Raw genomic sequence first — 21751 nt, 5'->3', positions numbered from 1 at the left:
TAAACCAAAAGAATTTGATACTCGAGTAATTTAAATTAAAAATAATAAGACCTCTGCAAAACGTTTGCGTAAATTTATTTGTCTAAACGTGATTAAATTTGTGGAAATCGACCTTTGACAAGCCACTATTTGTCTTTTTGTATTTAATCTTATGAATAGAATTTAGAGATAAGAAGAGTGGCAGAAGAGTGGTGAATATCGAGCAGTTGCAAGCTGGACAAAATGTTTAGTTAGTTTAAAAATAAGCTGGGAATCAGCCGGACGAAGTTCGGTTCAAAAATAACCTTTAAAACAACAAAACCAAAGTCTTTGCATATTTCGACACCGACCAATGTTAAACTTTTCACGACCACCGAATGAGTTGGTACGCGACATACAATGGATCCTCAATTGACCACCACTGGTATTGAACATAAAAAGTTGTTTCTAAGAGGCAGCGGGCCCCATAGATTCAGCTCAAAGTGTAGATCTTATCAGGTGTTGTTTTAGCTGCACGAGAACTATCGATATCGATAACTATGGAGGGACAGCTGAGAATAGCAAACTGTGTTAACATTTCTGTTCAATAAAGTTCAGCGTAGAATCTGTTTTGCCAACAAGTGCTACTTTGGACTAAGTAGGCAATTGAGTAGTAAAGTCCTCTCTCGACTAACACTCTACAAGGCTTTCATCATGCCCGTCCTAACGTATGGCGCAGAAGCGTGGACGATGACAACATCCGATGACGGCGAATATCGCAGGCGATGGAACAATGAGCTGTATGAGCTTTACGACAGCATAGTTTTAGTGCAGCTTATAAAGATCCAACGGCTTCATTGGTGGGTCATATGGTCCGAATGGATATAAACGCTCCTTCTCTGAAAGTATTCGATGCGGTACCAGCTGGTGGTAGTAGAGAAAGAGGAAGGCGAGGAGGCGGTGGAAAGATTAGGTGGAGAAGTACTTGGCTTCACATGGTGTGTCCAACTGGCGCCGGTTAGCAGGAGAAAGAAACGACTAGCGCGCATTGTTAAACTCTGCCAAAATCGCGTAAGATGAAGAAGTAGATTCGGCAAGTCATCATGAACCATGGATCGTTGGAACAACGCTTTCAAATTATGGAAATTTACTTTGAAAAAAAAAATCTGTTCGCGAAGTTCATAAAGCGAAGTGTTAAAGAAAATGTTAAAATTTCGATTCGGCGTCGTTCTCAACTCGTTGGCCTTTATTCTTCGACTAAGTTGAAAATTTTGCGTATGGAGCTTGGGTTGTGTGCCTATAAAATACTCGTACATCTCGTGCAAAAATTGAAGCCAAATGGCTATCGTTTGCGTCCCATTTTTTCTGATTGGGTTCATTTGGGCTTATTATACGAATTTATTGGAAAAACCATTCAAAACTTGGACTGATCGAATAAACCACATAACTCGTATCTGCGGTGGGATATCATATTCAAGAAATAAGTGTAATGAAATTATCTTTCAGATTATAATAAAAAACAAAAATTCAAAATTATTTTGTCATTTTAAGTTTTCAAGCTCTTAATTACATACATACCTAGATATTCCCAACATACTAAACCTCAGACTGTATTTATGTCATAAAACAAAGTTTCTCCTGAAAGCTCGAGGCAGCCGCCTCCTATTCGGAGACGGTTTTGAGTTGTAAGAGAACATTAAGACGCATACCACAAATTGAAGTAGAGAGTCAGACAAACAACTAAAAAAAGTTAGTAGTTATGATATAGTGGGTGCTCATTGATAGGTAAATAAACATTTTCGAACCCGAACTGGTCTATGAATAAGTTCGTGCGGTTTTTTTTCGAAATTTGAATTTCGGATCATTCCCATGGCTTTTAAACGTTTGGAAATGGTTGATTGATCAACTCCCAAAGTTTTTGCAACCTCTTCTTGCGTTTGAGCCGGATCTTGATCGAGCAATTCCTCCAATTCGGTATCCATGAACTTTGGCGGCGCACCCTCGCGTTCTTCGTCTTCCAAGCCAAAATCACCACTTTTAAAGCGTGCAAACCACTTCTGGCACGTTCGCTCAGCTAGAGCATGCTCACCATAAACTTCCACCAAGATACGATGACTTTCGGCTGCTTTTTTCTTCATATTAAAAATTCCCCGCAAAAACACATTATTTGGCACGAAATTCGACATTTTCAAGTGTGGTAAAAATATTGTTGTTTACGCTTCAAATAAAAAACTTATACTGACGTTTGTGCCTTACGACAGTAGCTCTCCAATGAATGTTTGGAAATGTGGATCGATGGAATAATAATCAAGTTACGCCATCTGTTGTAAAACCGCACGAACTTATCCCTAGACCTATATAATTGGGGAGATTTATTTTTTTGTTTTTGTTTAGGTGGCGCAAAGCAGTGAGACCCGGAAAGAGTGAGATTTGCCTTTCGGCTCAATCACTAAAAACTCACCTCGTCTCCGTTTCGCTCCCATCGCGGAACAACCTTTAAGTATCACTTCGCGAGAGGGGGAGCGGCCTATTACCAATACATAAACATTTGCGCTGTTGTTCAGCACGACGCAGTTTCGTGATAATACTTTTTGCCATATTACAGACATCCAACCTGTTATCTCCGATTCAAGCATAATATCCACTATGTTCGGAACTGTAATTGGTTTCCCCACCCAAATGCTTAACTCCTCCCTTTCGAAATCAAATCGAGTAGGCAGATTTATATGCGAAATTTTATTTCTGTTAGAATTTCTCCAACGTTTCTTTGTTTTTTTTTTTAACTAAGAAAGGGTTAAACAAGAATAGAACGCGAAGCAGTAATCATGAAGTATTTGATATGTATATCTGGGTATGGATTACACCTCGCTTTGACTCGTTGCAATAGTTAAGAGATTAATATTTCTGTTTTCACTGTAAACTACATGCTTTGCCCGCTATTTTTTTTTTTTTTTTCTAATATTTATTTCAAAAGAAAATAACTTTGTCTGTTGGCTACTAGTTAATTTGATTAACTCTCAAATTAAAATTTTTTTATACGTATACGCCTTCGACATTAAAAGTTGTAATTTTGTGGCGATGTGGTGAGAAATCTGCCCAACATCAAGTGGCAGTATTCACTCTCAAGTATGAAAGGCAAAAAATTTAACAGCACTGAGTTACGTCGATGACTATGCTAATTGCTTCTCTTATTCACTTGATAATTCCGAGTAAGAACCAATATCAGAAAAAAACTAAATTTATGCATGTTAGCAGGAAACCCAGTCACTCCATATACACTAACGATAAATGACGAACAGATAGAAAAAGGTTGCAAGCTACAAATACATTGGTTGTTGGGTTAATGAAAACTGAGGCGCATCAGCTGAAATAATGAGAAGAATAGAAATGGTAAGATCCGCCTTATGCAAATTTAAGAAAATCTTCAGCTGCCACGATTTTAACATCAACACAAAATTAATTTTATCAAGGACCATGTGCGGTCGGTACTTCTATACGCTGAGGAATTTCGACCACTGAAAGTGCTGATATGACCAAACTTGAGGTTTTGAGGTTTGAGGGAAACGTGAGCAATTAGAAGTAATTTAAAAATTCCCTGGACGGGGAGCGGACCTCTAATATCGAGTTTTACGTCATATTAAACGTGATCGTGATCTCTTGCATGTAATAGAGCGTCTTAAAACGGCGTATCTTGGCCAAAAATTAAGAAATTCAAAATATCATCTTCTACAGTTTATGCTCGAGGATAAAATTGAAGAAAAAGGATGTATTAAAAGAAATGAGCTGTCATTTTTGAGTAACATCAGGAACTGCAAAGGCCTTCGCAACATACATAGCTGAAATATGGAAAACGGCTAAAAATCATTATACTTATAGAGAAATTGTAAGCAATATAAAATAATTTAATTATTGTTAGTAGTAAACATTTTTAATGTAAAAATAATTATTGTATGATTCGCAATCGAATAAGCGAATAAAGAAGAAAGAATTTAGTGATTAATTATTTTGATAGAAGCGCAAAATAAAGACGCTAAACCTATTTTAAGCTACAAAAATTGCATTCGATTCACTAACTTATAGGAGCTTTGGAGGCAAAAGCAAAGTAAAACTAAAAATGCCTGCCATTCCTAAAAGGTAGTCAATGGAAGTCGGCATTTAAACATCTCTCGAGATGAAATGATTCACAGAAAGGGGCTGCTAGGGCCAGTTTTCAACAAATGAAATAAATCGTATTTTTTCCTTTAATGCCATTCTTTGAACCATATTTGGTTATTTGAAATTTTGCGTTATAACTTGTACCAAAATAATGTACGTACTGGGTTTCGTTGAGATATCTCAATTTTAATTTAAATGATAACATCAAATAGTGCCAGTGCGGGAAAGAAATTTCGCAAATTACGGTTTTTCGCTCAACAATTTTTTTTTATTTTCTTATTTGAAAAGAGGTCGTTAACATCAACTATCAGATACTATACCTACACCAAAGTCATGCCCTTTAATGAACTTGCTTTGCCCGAGCATAAAATTATGCGCATTACATCTAATGCTATTTAAATGATCCCATTGCTCGCTTCGACGGATACTAAAATATTCCTCCTCTTATGCTTCAGCAAAATGTATATTTACGAAATGTTAACAGAGAATGTTAATTATTAATATTCTCTGATGTTATCTAGGCGGAAGCCATAAATTCCCAGCAGATTTCTCTCAGCGCTGTAAAACTTGTGGTTTACAGTTTGGAGTTTCACAAGTATTTGCAGTGCATACACACTGTTGTTCCGGTCGCTTACAGAATAAGAGCACACATTTTTATAACAGCATTGCGTACATAGATAACATAAATATAACACTTCTGTAAAAATGCACATAAGCCGAATGAAAAATGTTAATGACCGACATGTTAAATGCATACGGCGAAATGGTAAAGTTTACAGAGAAATATGCGGCTGATTTTTTATTATTTTTATTTTCAAATGCATTATACTAAAGAGTGGATTAGTATAAATATTTCTTGATTACTAGAAATTTGGAAATTTATAACAATACAATATTGTAAAATAAAAGTGGTGCATTGTGGTTTACTTTATGTGATGTGTAACAAATACCTACGGCTGCTATATTAGGCTTTTACAGTATTAACCAAGCCAAAGTAAAAGCAGCAATGATGAGACTGTAGACAAAGGCTATCTTCAATGTATAAGTGTTATGTTTGCGTGATGTTTGCTGAGTTGTTTTGACACACACATTAGCTTACTTGAGGAAGTTTACAAATTAGGAAAAATATATTTCTAAAATATGTGTTTTGCAAAAATTTTCATGCGACTTAGCAGCCACGTGAATAAGAGCTGACTCATCATTGACATTACCTATGCAGCTCAAAAACTATTTTTTTGATCGTTTTGGGGACCTACGAACTGGACTATATTCCTTTAAATTTTAAGAAAATCAGGTCGTTAATAGCGACTACTACAGGGACATGCTCAAATATGTTTCTTTACGGCAAATGCCGTAAATGACAAAACCTTATTAAAAAATAAATAAATATTTGGCGCGATGATCGGCAGTGCTGCTCTTACTATTTGTGGCATACGTATTGATATTATTCCACAAATGGAATTATTAAAGTCAGGAATTCATACACCGATTAAAATAAATGAACTTTGGAGATCGCAATATACAGGGTGGCTGATGAATTTTGCTACATTAAGAAACTCAAATAACTTTTTTTTTAGTGTATGGAATTCATTTATTTTTTTTTTCAAGTTGAAGGTCATTAAATTTTATTAAATGTAGCTTAACTAATTAGTTTTAAAAATAATTGAATTTAAATGCCCCCCATGCTCGTTGACACAAGTGCGGCATCTTAGTAAAAAGTTGTTCATTGCTGCTTTGAGAGTTGCGACAGGAATAGCCGCAATTGTTGCCCGAATGGATTGTTTTAGTTTATCCAAATTTGTTGGCTTTGTTTTATAAACTTCTTGTTTACACAAGCCCCACAAGAAAAAGTCAGGTGCAGTAAGGTCAGGCGACCTGGGGGCCAACGAAATTCGGAGTTTCTTGAAATCAGTTTATTGGGAAATTTTCGTCGCAACTCTGTCATAACAGTCTGGGCTATGTGAGACGTTGCCCCATCTTGTTGAAACCACACAGAGTTGAAAGGAATTCTCTTTCGGCGTAGTTCTGGATAGAAAAATTCTTTCAGCATTTTCAAATAACGGTCTCCAGTAACCGTAACGGTGTGACCATTTTCTTCAAAAAAATAAGGCCCGACAATACAGCGTGAAGAAACCGCCACACTGTCACGCGAAGAGAATGCAATTCCGTCTCGTGGAGTATCTGTGGGTTAGAAGTACTCCATATTCGATAATTTTGTTTGTTCACATTGCCGTTTAAATCGAAATAGGCCTCATCAGACATGAAAAGGCAGTTTAACATGTTTTGGTCTTCTTCCACCATTTGCAGGATCTTCTGGCAAAATTCCAAGCGAATCGGCAAGTCTGCTGCATTCAGTTTGTTAACCATTTGAATTTTGTAGGGAAATAAGTCTAAATCTTTGTGCATTATTGTTTGCAAAAACTGTCGGCTGACACCAAGTTGAGCAGATAAGCTTCTTGTTGAAACCCTTGGATTGCTTTGTATAGCTGCAGCTACAGCAGCGATCGTTTCCTCCGTCCGAACTGGTGGGTTTCGATGATAAGGCCTTCTTGCGACTGTTCCTTGCTCAGCAAAATTATTCACCAGTCTCATTATGGTCCATCTGCTCGGGGGATCGCCGCCAAACATCCGCCTGTACTCTCTCTGTACCAAAACTACGGACTCCAGTGCGTGATAGCGGCGGACTATCCAAATTCTTGTTTGCGTGTCCCAATTATCCATTTTAATAAATTTTAAAGATCAATCTGCAAATTAAAACAAAAATGGAACAGATAACTTAAAAAGAAAAAAAGTTATTCAATTTTTTTTTGGTAGCGGCTTTCATCAGCCACCCTGTACCACCCTGATTAATATGTTCCCGGAATTCTTCTGATTAAAGCTCTTTTTTTTTGTTACATTGCCACATCTGTGATTAACATTCCTACAAAAATTTTATCGCCATTGCCTGACATTTGTAAAAATTACACCGTCTTAAGTAAATCTACCTTTTTTTCACATTTTTAAAAATAATAAACGTTTCAGCTCGTGAATCCATCGAGGATGATGAACGTAGTGGCAGGCCATCGACATGTAAAACTTACGAAAACATCAACAAAGTGAAAGCTTAACCATCAGAGAGCTGAGAGAGAACTCGAAGATTGCTTATGGAGTCGATCAGGACATTGTAGTTAATGATTTGGGCCGTGTTGCTCCAAAGTTGGTCCCAAAATACTTGAATTTCATGCAAAAAAGGAGACGTGTTGATTGCGCCAAAGATATGATTTCCAAGGCTAAATCCAACCTAGCACTCATCAAACGTATCATTACTGGATACGAGATGTAGATTTATGAGAACGACACGCAATCCAGACATCAAACGGGTAAGCGGAGAGCCGCGAATGAACCAAGATAAAAAAAATCCACGTCGTTTTCAATCAAAAGAGAAAGTAATGCCCATGGTTTTAATAGATTGCAACGGTATTTTACACCACAAAATTCTCCCAGAAGGTCAGAGAGATCATAAAGACTATTATTTGGGCGTTATGAGCCGTTTGCGTGAAGCAATTCGCCAAAAAAAGTGGATTAGTAGGAAAACAACTCGTTAATCTTGCACTATGATAAAGCACTCAAATTCACTCGTTAGCGAAAGGAGTTTTAGATAGCTATGTAGGTTGCCAGCCCGCCTACCCCAGATTAGGCTGGATGTCCATCTGCACTTCAAGCAGGTGTATGCTTGTTTTGGTCCATGGGTGGAATTTTATTTCCCCCCTACCCTGCATATCTACCCCCAATAGGAGTTAAAAATAAATAAATAATAATATAAGTCCACGAGGAAAACACAAGGCTTGTTACTATAACAAAGCCAAAAAACTTGCTTGCTTCCGGTAAAGTATACTTATACTAGAGCCGGCTCTTTCCGAAGCTAGAAATGATTTAAAAACTTGGCAGATATTAAAGCCTCGTGACTGAAAGAGTATGGAGAATAAAGCTCCAGCGGCTACGTTGGCTGGGTCATGTCATCCTAATGGATATAAACGCTCCGTCTCTGAAAGTATTCGATACGGTACCAGCTGGTGATAGCAGAGGAAAAGGAAGGCCTCTTCTGCTTCAGAAAGATCAGGTGAAGAAAGACTTGGTGCCGGTTATTGTATGAAGAAACGACTGGCGCGCTTTGTTAAACCCGACTAAAAACGCGTAAACGGTTATTGCGCCAATCAAGAGGAAGACTAGTGAAAGACGCTCACTAAGTCTGGTAATTGCAAAGTCCTCACGATATGAAGGTTTATTGAGTAGATTCAGGCATCAATTCCACAGTTAATTTTGAAATCTTCAGCAAATAAAGAGTTCATCATTAAAAGTGCTCGAGGTGGGCAAAGTAAAATTCTTAAATGGCTTTTTCACGCAAATGGGCTTCAATTTCGGGAAGAACGGGACATTTATTGGCCTTCATAGTGGTATGTCTGAAAAGAGCAGACATTTTACGTAATACCACAGAAAATAGTAGCCACACGAACGCGGTGGCAGTGAATACCGCTGCCTTGCGGAAGATGTTTGGAAGATCCATACCACCCATCTTAGGCAAAAAAAAAGTTAGTTATTATCTCTCGAAATCAGTCACTATTTACAATGACCGGAGCTCCTTGCAAAGAAATAAGGGCCAATGTTACCGTCGGACCGAAAGCCATACAAAACAGTAACTTATTCAGAGTGCGGAGGTACCTAAGGGAAGCTCTCGTGGATTTTTTTAGATCCAAACCTGGTAATGTTCTTTACTAACGAAGACACTTAAGCAGAAATGAGTCTAGAAAGACAAGCGTATGGATGCATCACCTCAACGTCTATTTTGGCAAACAGAGCACAGATTTGACAATAAATTTAAACAATTGAAATGCATGGTCAAATGCTGTAGGATTTCATGGCTAAACGGTCCGTCTAAATATGTATTCGAGATATTTATATCTGTCAAAGTTCGACGCACCTACTGAAGGCCCCTTTAAAACATGCTTCTACTCTTCTGTATTTGAAAATAAAGTGTTAAAGCTTTATTTAAAAGGAGGAAGTCTTCAATCGCCAAATTTTTACTGGTTCGTGTAAATTACTTTTACCATTTCACGTGAATTTTGTGGTGGACATTATGCGTCAAGGTTAAATTAATAAATTTAAAGCTATTCACATTTATCAACTTGTAATAAGACAAAATTCAGGTAGGTGCACAAAATAAATTCACCATCATTAGTCGGACGAAAGAAAATGTGCGATTCAGCAATTAAAACTGTTAAGGACACAACGGTACAACCGTTAAGTACTCAACGCTGTTCGCTTTGCATACCTGCTTGACATAATGGTTAGATTTAATTTAAACAATGCCATTACAGTGACAAAAGGACATCATTTCATACACCTTTTCAACCGAATAATGACAGCTTGACATAATTTTCATAATTTTTGAGGTAATAATTTCGACGGCTGCATAATTTCCATGTTCTACCAACAACAGCATGGAATTTGTGAGGACACCGGATGCCGACAGTTGGTAATGCGAGCACTCGGCAGAATCAACTAACGAAAAAAATAAATAAATTACGACGCAACAACAGACGACCAGTTCTCTACAAGAGTTCGCTTATTATGCAAGTGTTGCTTTGTAATTATGCAAAATTCCAACAATGCAGCAAGCGCAATTTTTTTGCTTTTTTCGATTTTTTAAAGAGTTGTTGGGGCTCAGTTAACCTGCATCACGTCAAAGGCGTTGGCGACGGCGCCACTTACGCTTGACCGCAACCGCTTACCTGTTGTGAAGTAGTGGCAAAACGCCCCCTCTTTGTCCTTTTGACGCCTGTGCTTCTGTGTTGTAGGTTTGAAATTTTCAAAATATGAGAAGTGTGTTGATCCTTTTCTTCCTGCAGTTGTTTTTGCTTTTATTTTTACAAAAAAAAAAAACAAAAACATTACCTTACGAGCTGCGACCAATAAAGCAAACAACTGAAGACAGCTGCTGCTACCGACCAGCGACAATTGAAACTGATGTTATTACCAGTTTTGCAAAAAGTACAAGTAGAAAATGGAATAAGCCAAAAATGTTTCGACTCATCTTACTTCATACTCATACATACATATTTGTCAGTGTTCGCTTTCACATAACACAAAGAAAGTACTTATTTGGAAGCAAAAAAATAATATTTACACATATACTTACTAGTGCATATACATATATTAAAAGGCAACAACAAAACACGCGCACGAAAGGGAAACCAATTCGGCTCCACAATATTTCTCCTTATATTCCACCATTCCCACCATGATTATCAACGTCGTCTTCTTCACATGCAAGCGCACTGCGCCAAAAGCTTGCCTGCCAAGCTAGTCAATTCTACTGTTGAGTTCGCATCTCCGCTCACGTTGGCCTGCGTTGTATTTGTTACATTTTTTGTCAAACTTCCCCTTTCCTCTGCTGGCCACTGTCTGGTGGTGACTTTATGGTAAATTAATTTGGCAGTTTTGTGCCAGACAACAACGACTTGAACAAGAGCAATGCACGACGAGGAGCGAGGGACGAGGGTCATGTCAGAGGTGTGGCTCTCTTGCGATTTGTGACTGCTGACTGCTTACTGCTTGCTGCTTGCTTCCGCACCGGGCAGCCATGTGCCACGAATGCATGTCAATGACGGTAGCAAAAGCAGCAGTAGATGAGAAGCCAGTAGCAGTCAAGGTAGCAACAACAGCTGCTGTTCATCAACCGCAAAGCGAAACGTGTTCTGCTGAAAGCCCGAGAGGCAATGCCATCTGTGTGGTAATTAATGTTAAATTGGTCCAAGTAAAACTTTCGATAAATTCCTGCAGAATACATAACTGTATGGTAAATTTATTCAATATGACTGCATAAGTATATATGTAGGTATGATTTGTGTGTAAGTATGTGTATGCACTTCAACCACAAGGAAGCAAGACAGCAAATAGAGCAAACGCTATCGATAAAGGGATATAAACTGTGACTTGTCAACGTTATTCTTAATTCTGCATATACAAATTATTAGTTAAAGGTAATTGTGAAAGCTGAAATACACCTCACAATTACCTTTAACTACATAAAGTACCTAGTAAACTTTTTTTAATTATTGACTCCATGATTTATTGCGTCTGTTAATTAACATTTACAATATGTTAAAACTTATTTTAAAATAGTTTAAATTCAATCGTAACATAAAAAAAAATTAGATATATGATCTAAATTTCTTTCCTTTTGCGGATGCATCCAGTGATGCGACCGCCAACAAAAATATTATATTAGCTTAATAGAATAACTCGACCGGGGTTTTTCTTTTAAGCCTCTTATGACGACTGTCTTATCTCATTAGATATAATATGATGCCAAAGTATGGGTGTAAAAATAATCTACTTTTATAGCGGGTTGCTGTGTTGTTTATTTCCTCTTTAACCGTTGGTATTTTGAGATCTCTGTAGAATTGGGCATTGGAGACATACCACGGGCAATTTATTATCATACTGAGAGCTTTAGACGGAAATCTCTGTAATATTTCGATATTTGAGTTGGCTGTAGTATCCCATAGCTAAATACCGTATGTCCAAATGGGTTTGGCAGTGGCCTTATACACGAATTTTTGTTATCTGTTTAGTAAACAGTTAGGTTAGGTTAGGTTGATATGGTTGCCCAGGGAATGGGCACACTTGGACGAAGAAGGACTCGTCCTTTGTGATGCCATTATGGAGGGGTGAGGTGGGAGAGAAAGACCGATGGGATACAGAGAGAGGGCGAGGAGAGGTGGTGCTGGGATAGTTGTGAGCGTGCGGATTACGAACGATGACTATGTTTGCGTCAACCGCTTTATGCTGCTGATGAAATTCATCAGATTTTTAATGTCAGCGCCAGCTATATTAGCAGGCGTGACAAAGAAGTAGGAGCCAAGATGCCTAGATCTTAGCCCCGCCAGAGCAGGGCAGCTAAGGAGAAGGTGCTGAGATGATTCCACCTCATCCTCCATACATCCAGCGCAAAAAGGACTCGAGGTGATTCCAAGTCTCACAGCATGCATTCCTCGCGCATTGTGTCCTGTGAGGAAACCCACGAGATTAGAGAGCTGATATTTTGTCAGCCTCAGAAGTCCGCCCGAGCGCCTGAGGTCCACACGTAGCCAGAATGATTTCGCGACCTTACCCGTTTGTGTACTTGCCCAGCGATCGCTGAGTTGGTGCGATGCCCATCTTTCCAGGAGCAGACCGCAGGTAGTCAGGGGGATCCCAATTCTCTCCCTTCGCGGAGAAATCACCTCGCATGTCCCTTGTCTGGCCAGCTCATCGGCCTCACAGTTTCCAGCTATGTCGCTGTGACCAGGAACCCAGATGAGACTGATGTTAAAGAATTCGGACGCAGTCGAAAGCAAGGTTAAGCATTCCTTGACCAATTCCGAATGCACCGTCGTAGACCCGAGGGCCCTTATTGCCGCTTGGCTGTCGGAGTAAATATTTACTTTCTTGACCGTTAATACGCATTTGAGCAGCCAATCGGTAAGTAGAGAGAGCTAAAATTTAAGCCCAAAGCTTTTCTTTTGGGGAGGATGTGAGTTTTGAGTTCACTTGCCTAAATACTTAGTTTCGTTGGATTGGCGGATCTCAATGCCATTGAGCTCTACGTCACGCCTGGTTGTAAATGTTACTTGAACCGATTTAGTCTTATTCGCTTAAATACACCAATTTTGTAGCCATTTGGGTAGTGAGTAAACGAGACATTTTGCAATTTTAGAGATGCTTTGTTCGCGACTTTATATAAAGCAGGACAGTTGTATTATCGGCAAAATATCCGATTAGGGCACTTAATGAAGCACACAAATGCGAGAAAAACTGGTATAATAGCGTTCCTAGGACGGAGCCTTGAGGCACATCAGCATTTATTTTGTGGATATTAATTACATCATGGCCCTGTTTGACTAAAAGATACTGCAAGATACGAGTTTATAAAGTTATAGAAATGAAATAAACTTGTAGTTATCACCAAAAACGATTGTTTCTCTTCATGGCTATTGGGGCATGCTTCTAGGAACAAGTTTTTTCATTATGCTTTGTTTGTTGGACTAAATGAGAGATAAAGGCTGGTTCTGCAGAGCAAAATTGTTCTTTCAGGGACATTAGAATTCCGAGAATGGTAACAACAATTTCCATAGTGCATTTCTAAATGCATTTATACACACATTTTACAATACATACATAAAACAAAACCTTAACCAGAGCTATGCAACAACAAACTATAAGGAAACGACAATTTTTTCTAGAAATCGATCGTTCTTCAGGTTTGGCTTCGTATTCGGCCATGTTCGACCGCAAAATTTCAGTTTACTTTCGTTTCGACTTCGGTTCGAAAAGAGAGCCAAACTTTGGTCGCGGATTTCTTTTCTTTTCTTGTTAAAAAATTGCATCAACTTTTTGTGGCAGTTTGGAATACTTGTATCAAACATTTTTTGTAATTGCTTTGAAATATCCATCAGCCTCACCTCCATGGTTCATAAAACTGATTGTCGGTCTAATCTTGAAGTCGACGGCCGGGTTCGAGTGGATTTATGCTTTGTTAGTTTGAAGTGTATTGGCTACATCAGCTGCTGGGCTGTTGAACTAGCTTGGCAGGCGACCCTCGAAGCGGTTTCCCTACGGAATGAGAGAATTGGGGTTCCCTTTAAAACTTGTGGTCCGCTTCTGGAAAGATAGGCTTCACAGCAGCTCAGCGAGCGCTGGATTAGTGCGCAAATGTGCAAAGTTACGAGAGCTTTCTGGTCATCGGTAGATCAAAGGCACACGAAAGAACTTCAAAGACTAACAAAGGCAGAGCTCACGAATTTTTGGGCTTCTGTTAGAAAATACGAAGGAATTAGATTGCTTTCATACAGTTTATGTTTAATGTCCTCTGGAGTATTTAACACAACTTACTATTCATTGTCACTTATATTTGTAACGACTTACTAAAATCTGTCTCGCTCTGAATAAAGACATCTAGCAGGAAGCATAAAAGAACTCGTCTAACCTTCAATCAACAGTTCCTTTACCAGGCATTGTTCGTTAGGTATCCACGCATTGAGACTTGGTATTACTACGAGTCCTTTCTGCGGAATCATCTCCACACCTTCTCCTCAGCTGGCTAAGATTCAAACATCTTCACCTGTAGTTTAGATATCACATTTGAAGAATTTAATCAGAAATTTAAAGCGGTTAACGCAAACATAATTAAGCCATCCTTCTCTCTTTTGTTCTTGGTTCTGTTTTTCCCCACTCAAAATGGACGAATTTGATTCTTTGTGTGAACTCTTTCATGGGCGGCCATTTAACCTAAACTAACCTAACCTAACCTGCGGGCTAGATTGGAAATAGAATATCAAAAATTATAGAGCAGATATTTTTATTCCAAATAACGGTTAACAATAGTGCGTAAAAACTATTATATTCTTTAAAAAATGTACAGTAATGGGTAAAAGTTAAAGGACGCTATTGTGGAATTGAAAAATACAAAATTTTCGTATTTTTATTTTCTTAGCAACTGACCTTGAGCTGACCCTGAACCAAAAACAATATAATAAATTTAGTACTTTCTAATTTGACACCCTGCGCTGCAACTAAGAGTTAGAGCTTCTTATATACATATGTATCAATGAAGTAATTTAATTCTTTGCATAACACTGTACCTGAAAAATATTTACAAGGCCCTTCCCCGCAAGAGAGACAAAATATATTTTCTTTTGCTCGCCTCTACCATAATTCGTTGTCCGATCACTTGGTTTTATATGACTATTCACCACAAAAATATGCCGAAGGTAAGAACTTTAATACCTCTAAGAAAGTCAGACAATTCATTGTGTTTTTTTTTTCTCATGTTTATACCAAAAGTCATTGCCGCAACCTCGTATTGTGGAAAAAGTGTGGTTTTATTGTATATCAGCAATATATGCACGGCATGAAAGCGAAGGCTATGCAAGCTCTTAAGCCAAAACATTCCAAAAATTCCTTAACCTCATCTGATTAACGATAATTTATGCAAATTAAACCACATACTTCTCTTAATGACATCTCTATTTATCAAATATTGATAAACTAAGTGAGAAGCATGAATTTCACATAATTCCACCCACTCACTTTACTTGTATTCACGCACTCAGTCGTTATTCAGACGGCGACGAAGCGGCATGGAGAAAGGCTGTATTGATTTTTATCGTATATGACCAACACAATCTCACTGCCATGACCCCAGTTACGTCAACCAATCAGTCGACTCTTTCAAATTTGCTGCTGCCGGTTAACGGTCTGATATTGACCACACCTGCTGAATTTTTTAACCATGGGGAGGAAATATTTTTGGCGAGTGGTGCCAACTCTCTTAGAAACGTCGTGAGAAATGCTCACTGCTATTTTGTTACTCTCGATATCACTTACAGCCAAGAATGATAGAAACAAGATTGCGCCCATCAGAGCGTTCGTGACGTCACGTTTGCTGAGTTGTGCAGTATTGCCAACCATTTGCTCTTCGCAATAAATTTAGTGCTTTTTTATACCGAAAATGCGAAAATTTTGAAGTTTCGTGTTTGTTTCTTTTTTTTTAATTTAAAGCTACCAAAACTTTAAGTTAAAAAATAAACTATATTATTAAACAAAAAAAAGGTTAAAAAAGGTCACTCTGAGAAGATTTTAGTGCTAATGAAAATTTTTTTACTCTTATAAAATTTGATAATTCGAAAGTGCAAATTTAATTTTTGGCGCCATTTAAGGTTATGCAAAACTATTAAATACCCCTCTCTCAACTCTTCTTCAGATTGAAAACCTTTTTACACATTTTAAAAAGCCTTTGAATTTATTGAATGCAAATTAAACCATAGAGGTTTAATCGTTTCTTCCGGTCATCAATCCTTAGTGAGACATAGGACATTAAGAGTTATATTCATTGTAAAAATAAACAAGAAAATACCAGAAAATACTAAAGAAACCAAACTGACATATTTACAAAAAGAGTAGCTTATCTAGTTACATAACTTCAAATATAGCAAAAAAGTCGTTCCCTTAACAAAAAAGTCTCGCTTAATAAGAAAACCTCATAAATTAAATTGTACATAAGCATGACACATTTATTTAAAAAAAACGCACATTTTAAAGACAAATTGTCACGCATACAAAGCTCTTTAAGTGATTCAATAAAAATTTGTTGTATTATTTTCTTTGAATGGGCATTTTAATGCTACAGTAGCGAGAAAGACATTTGACTGCCGAAAGCAGAAGAACACCAACAACACCTGCACTCGCGGGCAATGCCACCAGATGTTAAAAAAAAAGTAAAGCTAAATAAAACTGAGTGAATTATTTAAATAATTATTAAAAAATGTATATTTTACAAAATTATAAACATGACATTTTAATTAGAACAGCTAGAAAAATGTCATGAAGAAAGAACTAAAACTCCGAGACACAAAATAATAAAAATAACGAAAAAATAAATCAAGTTACGAAAATGGTAATCTGGCCATACTGGAGCTAAAATCACGTAACTAGTTGTCAAATTCGCTGAGCGCAAAGTAACGGGACCACGATAGGCGCCATCTCATTATTCTTTCCATCATGACTGACAGCTATACTACATATAATTTGAACAGAATAGGCGTAACCGTGACGCTCCCTTGAAGAGCGAGGGAAAAGACTATTCGGTGGAACAAAATAAAAAAAAACAGAGCGAGTCAACTTTTCTCTGAAAAATACTGAGTTTTTCAAACACCTAAATACCAATCACGAATGTTAACACTTCAAAAGTTAGATTTGGATTTTTTTAATTCAACCCCACCTGCAGAATCGCCCGACAATTGTGGCCGACTCTGTATGCTAAACGGAAAGCATTCCTGCTAAGCCAAACTAAGTTTAGCCTTCCACACTGATTTCTCTTAAAACGTGCCACTGTCAGGGTCTAGTCGTGCAGATACTGTGACAAACAGATGCTGTGTAAACGAAGAAGATGAAGAGATGATCTCGCACATTCTGTACCACTGCTTTACCTTATATACAGAAGGGAATATTAACCACTTTAGGTAAACAATTAAAAAAAAGTTGGCAGATTTCAGCACTGTCGACGTCAGGGATTTTGCAAATTTTGTAAATGCTCACATTGGTTTTAGCTGAATAAGAACACGTTGCTCATGCGGTACCTAATTGGTTATGAGCTGGAGTATTTTTCGTAGTGGACAGCCGCTACAACCTAACCACATCAACACCATACAATATTTGGTCGATAACCAAGAAACTTTGCCAGATAGGAGTTAAGCACAACTGTGTAAAGGCTGCTCTAAGTTTATTGCTTCCATTCTTTCATTCATTCATTCTTGATTTCGGCTCAAAGCATCTTTTCAACGGAGCCTCAACGTACAATATAGAAATACAGTTAATCATTGCACCTTCCTCAGTATCAGTCGCCCTTTGGCATCAATACCTTCCCATTCTTGTTTGGCTTCAATTATGTTTCGGAGTCACAAATAAAGCTGATTTTGTTAAGAGTGAGTTAATTTCTTATGTCCAGTGGCGACTTCCTGCGTCTAAACCGACATGAACTGTATAGCAAGAAAATGTAAAATTTAGAATTGTAAGTAAAATACAATGATGCGAAATAAACTTAGAACATTTTTAAATTTATAGAAAATGCATTTTACATTTTTTTTATAAACTAGAAGTATGCCTTAATGGGTACAAAGCCATGAATCAATGAATGAGATAGTAATGATGGAGAATAGGCTGGCTAGTATGTAGTTTTGCGAAAATTGTTTCCTAATTTATCTTGTTTTTGCCACCGCCTTTCGATATTTGCATTGAATACTAATAGGAATCAAGTTTACCCACCCTTTAATTTCCCTGCAAATAAGCCTGTAATTTTTGCTCAATTAACTCACTCAGCTCTAAATTGAATTTCAGTGCAGTCAAAACACAATAGAGCGCAATATTTCCAGAACACAATGGGAAGTAAAGATGAATGTCTAGGTTCAAATTGTCTACTTCATGCAGGCATTCCCCTGAGGAACACGAAATGAGCAACATGGAGTGAGGAGCATTGGGTGGTCTTTATGCGGTCACTCACTACTAGTAGTAATATCTTCTAGTAGTTTGGTGCAACCAGCTTTGAAAGGTTTAAGCCGAGCTTCTTCACCAATTTGTGTTCCCTGTCGTGTTGTTGTGCTTTTTTAGGATATATTTCCATACACTCCCTTGGCTAAATCTTGGTTACCACACTACACATACATACATACATATGTATACAATGCTACTCCATGAATCAGGATTAATTATTAAACTACTAATTTGTGTATATGTATGTATGTATGTACATATGTATGGGCGTATATGCTTGCTTAATTTCAATTAACATAGCAACTACATATGTATGTGTGTGCATGACTAAAAAGCCACAATGTACTTACATACACATATGCATACATGCACACATATACGCAATAACTCTAAATATCCTTATTTATATTGTGGCATCTGCCAAAAGGCGCAACGGTAAATCAATAAAGCAAGTTAACATTGTCTAACCCTGCCTTTTGAGTATTTCAACGTACACATGTAGTTGTGTAAATATTTAATACTTTACACATTTTCACACTTATCTGTTGAGCAAATAAATTTCAACAAAATATCCAACACATTAACCCGGCACAATTTACCTCTTAATACATACAAATATATACACATACATACGCACATAGAATAAATCTATACTAGGTGTATGCATACAAACGAACATATATATTTAGAAGAGGGAAAGTATGATAGCATAAACGAGTGCTTGGCTTTTTTCTACAATATACACATACACTTACATACTTACATGCATAGGTTTCTGGCAAACATTGTAAATCACCATAAATCAACATAGAGTACCACAAAGCCTGCGCCCTTCTAATCCTTGGCAACGGGCAGGCTTACAACCACCAAGCATTCCACTTATTCGTACGTCTCCCGACTACTTTCTCTTATACAAAGCGTTGGTCGTCTGACAACCAGGCAAGCAGTCAGACAGACAGCTGAGCAACCGGAGCACGTCACGTACATGTGTTTATCCTTTTGCACCTTGCCACATACTTCACGTGTCTGCCTCCTGTCAAGGTGTTTTCGGCATGTGAATGTGTGGGTGTACGGGTGTACCCCACAATCAAAAGTTAAAATGCTTAACATAAATTTACTTCCTGAGCTGATAATTGAAGGAAGAAGTCGAACTAGTTTCAAAGTAACTGGAAGCGTACTTGTTGCGAAATGACTTATTAGAGGTGGGTGCAAATGAACGTTCTCAAACATTCTGACTCATAAACTAATATGAAGAAGTCCTACTAGTTGTAGAGTGGTTAGGAGCGTACTAGTTGCAAAATGACTTATTGGAGGTAGGTGCAAAATAAATATTCTTATACATTCGAGTTTATAAATTAATATTTGATAGAAGAAGTCCTACTAGTTCCGGAGTGGTTAGGAGCGTACTAGTTGCAAAATGACTTATTGGAGGTAGGTGCAAAATAAATATTCTTACACATTCGAGTTTATAAATTAATATTTGATAGAATAAGTCCTACTAGTTCCAGATTGGTTAGGATTGTACCAGTTGCAAACTAGTCAAATAAAGGTGTATGCAAAATAAATATTTTTCTATGAAATAATAATATTACTTTTCATTGGTATTTTATGAAAGAAGTTCTAGAGTGATAAGAATGTTATCAGTCGCAAAATAGCCAATTAAAGGTGTTCATACTATCTAGTTCCAGAGTGACTACAATTGTACCAGTTGCAAAATTACCAATTAGAAGTAAAAGTAAGGAAAAATTCATAGTCATATTCAGTAATATCATTCTATTTCATAAACGAGTATTTAATGGATGAAGCTAACTAGTTTCAAAGTGAGTAGAAATGTACCAGTTGCAAACTTTAGTTCACTATGAACTTTCAATTAGTTCATAAATTAGTGTTTAAGGGAAAAAGTAATACTGCTTTTAAATTATTTAATTAGAGTTGAATATAATGGCCGAAGTCCTAATTTCATAGAAACTAATATTCATAAACTAGTATCTGATGGGTGAAGTCATCTAATTTCAAAGTGACTAGAATGGTACCAATTGCAAAATTATCAATTAAAAATGTATGAAGAAAATTTCTTATGCAATAATAGTTTTATTGTTCATAAACTAGTTAGTTCATCATGACAGAAGACATACTAGTTTCAAAGGGACTAGAATTATACCTGTTGCAAAATTACCAATAATAACATTATAGTGCATAAACTAGTATCTGATGGATACTTGGACTTGTACCAGTTGCAAAATGACCAATTAAAGATGTAAAAAAAAAATAATATTATTTTATTCAATACGAGTATTTCAGTTCATAAAGTAGTATTTGAAGGAAGAAGGTAACTTTTTTTTTTGTCGGGACAACTAGCAAGTGCAGCACTCAGACATTAATTGAGTCCATTGTACTACACTTGGATTCCCTTTTAATTTTCTTTAAATCTACCCGATCTCCGAAGAAATCTGAGTAGATCTTGTGGTGCCAAGGAGCCAAAATGGTCGCTTCTTAACACATCAGTGCCAAAGACCTCAAACCTGATTCGAGCGAAGGCGGGGCAGACACATAGGAAGTGGTCCGCCGTCTCATCCTCCTCTTCTCAGGCTGGGCAGAGTACACTGTCTGAGATGCCCAACCTTTCCATGTGTTTTGCCCACAGAAAGTGGCCCGTCATCAGTCCAACCAGCCTTCTACACTCCCCTCTGCCTAATGACAGAAGGGTTTGCGACAGTCGATCGGACATGACAGGTAACATCAGTTTTGTCCATCTACAGCCTCTCTCAGCCTGCCAAGCTCGCTTGTGGGTGTTAGTTACCCATTTGCTAACCGTGGCCGTGATGGCCGCAGAGGAGAGAAGAAGGTAACTAGTTTCGACGTTACCAGACGGAAGAAGTCAACTAGTTTCAAAGTAACTAGACTTGTTCCAGTTGCAAAATGACCAGTTGCAATTAGAAGTGAACGAAAAAAATTTATTTTATGTTATAGGAATATTATACTTCATAAACTAGTACATCATGACAGAAGTCATACTAGTTTGAAAGTGACTAGAAGTGTACCAGTTGCAAAATAACTAATTGGAAGTGTATGAAAAATAATTTCTATGGAATTTTTCAGTTCATAAACTCGTATTTGGTAGTCAACTAGTAGTAGTAGTCAACTAGTTTTAAAGTTACTAGACTTTTACCAGTTGAATTTACTAGCAAAATGGCCAATTTAAGGTATGCGAAACAAATTGTCTTTTCATAAAACGTCCATACAAAACATCGTATTCATAAACTAGCATTTGATGGACGAGGTCAACTAGTTTCAAAATGACTATAATTATACTAAAATGTGATACTGTAAGAGCATTGTGGTTAATAAACTAGTGTTTGATCGTGGCGAACAATTCGAATGACAAATTTAAGGATAAGAAAATTTGTTTTTGTAGTGTTAATTTGTTTCGTTAATTCAGAATAAAATATTCCTGAAACTTTAAGGGGGGAAGCTGGTCTAGAGCGCAAAAAATGGGCATATTTCATGAATTTATTTTGACTCAACAAAGGAATCAATCGAAAATCTGTGAAATAGGTTTAATAATATAGCT

Source organism: Anastrepha obliqua, chromosome 5 (genome assembly GCF_027943255.1).
Source record: "Anastrepha obliqua isolate idAnaObli1 chromosome 5, idAnaObli1_1.0, whole genome shotgun sequence".
NCBI lineage: Eukaryota > Metazoa > Arthropoda > Insecta > Diptera > Tephritidae > Anastrepha > Anastrepha obliqua.
The sequence above is the reverse complement of the archived record's forward strand: the minus strand, read 5'-3'. Positions refer to the sequence as shown.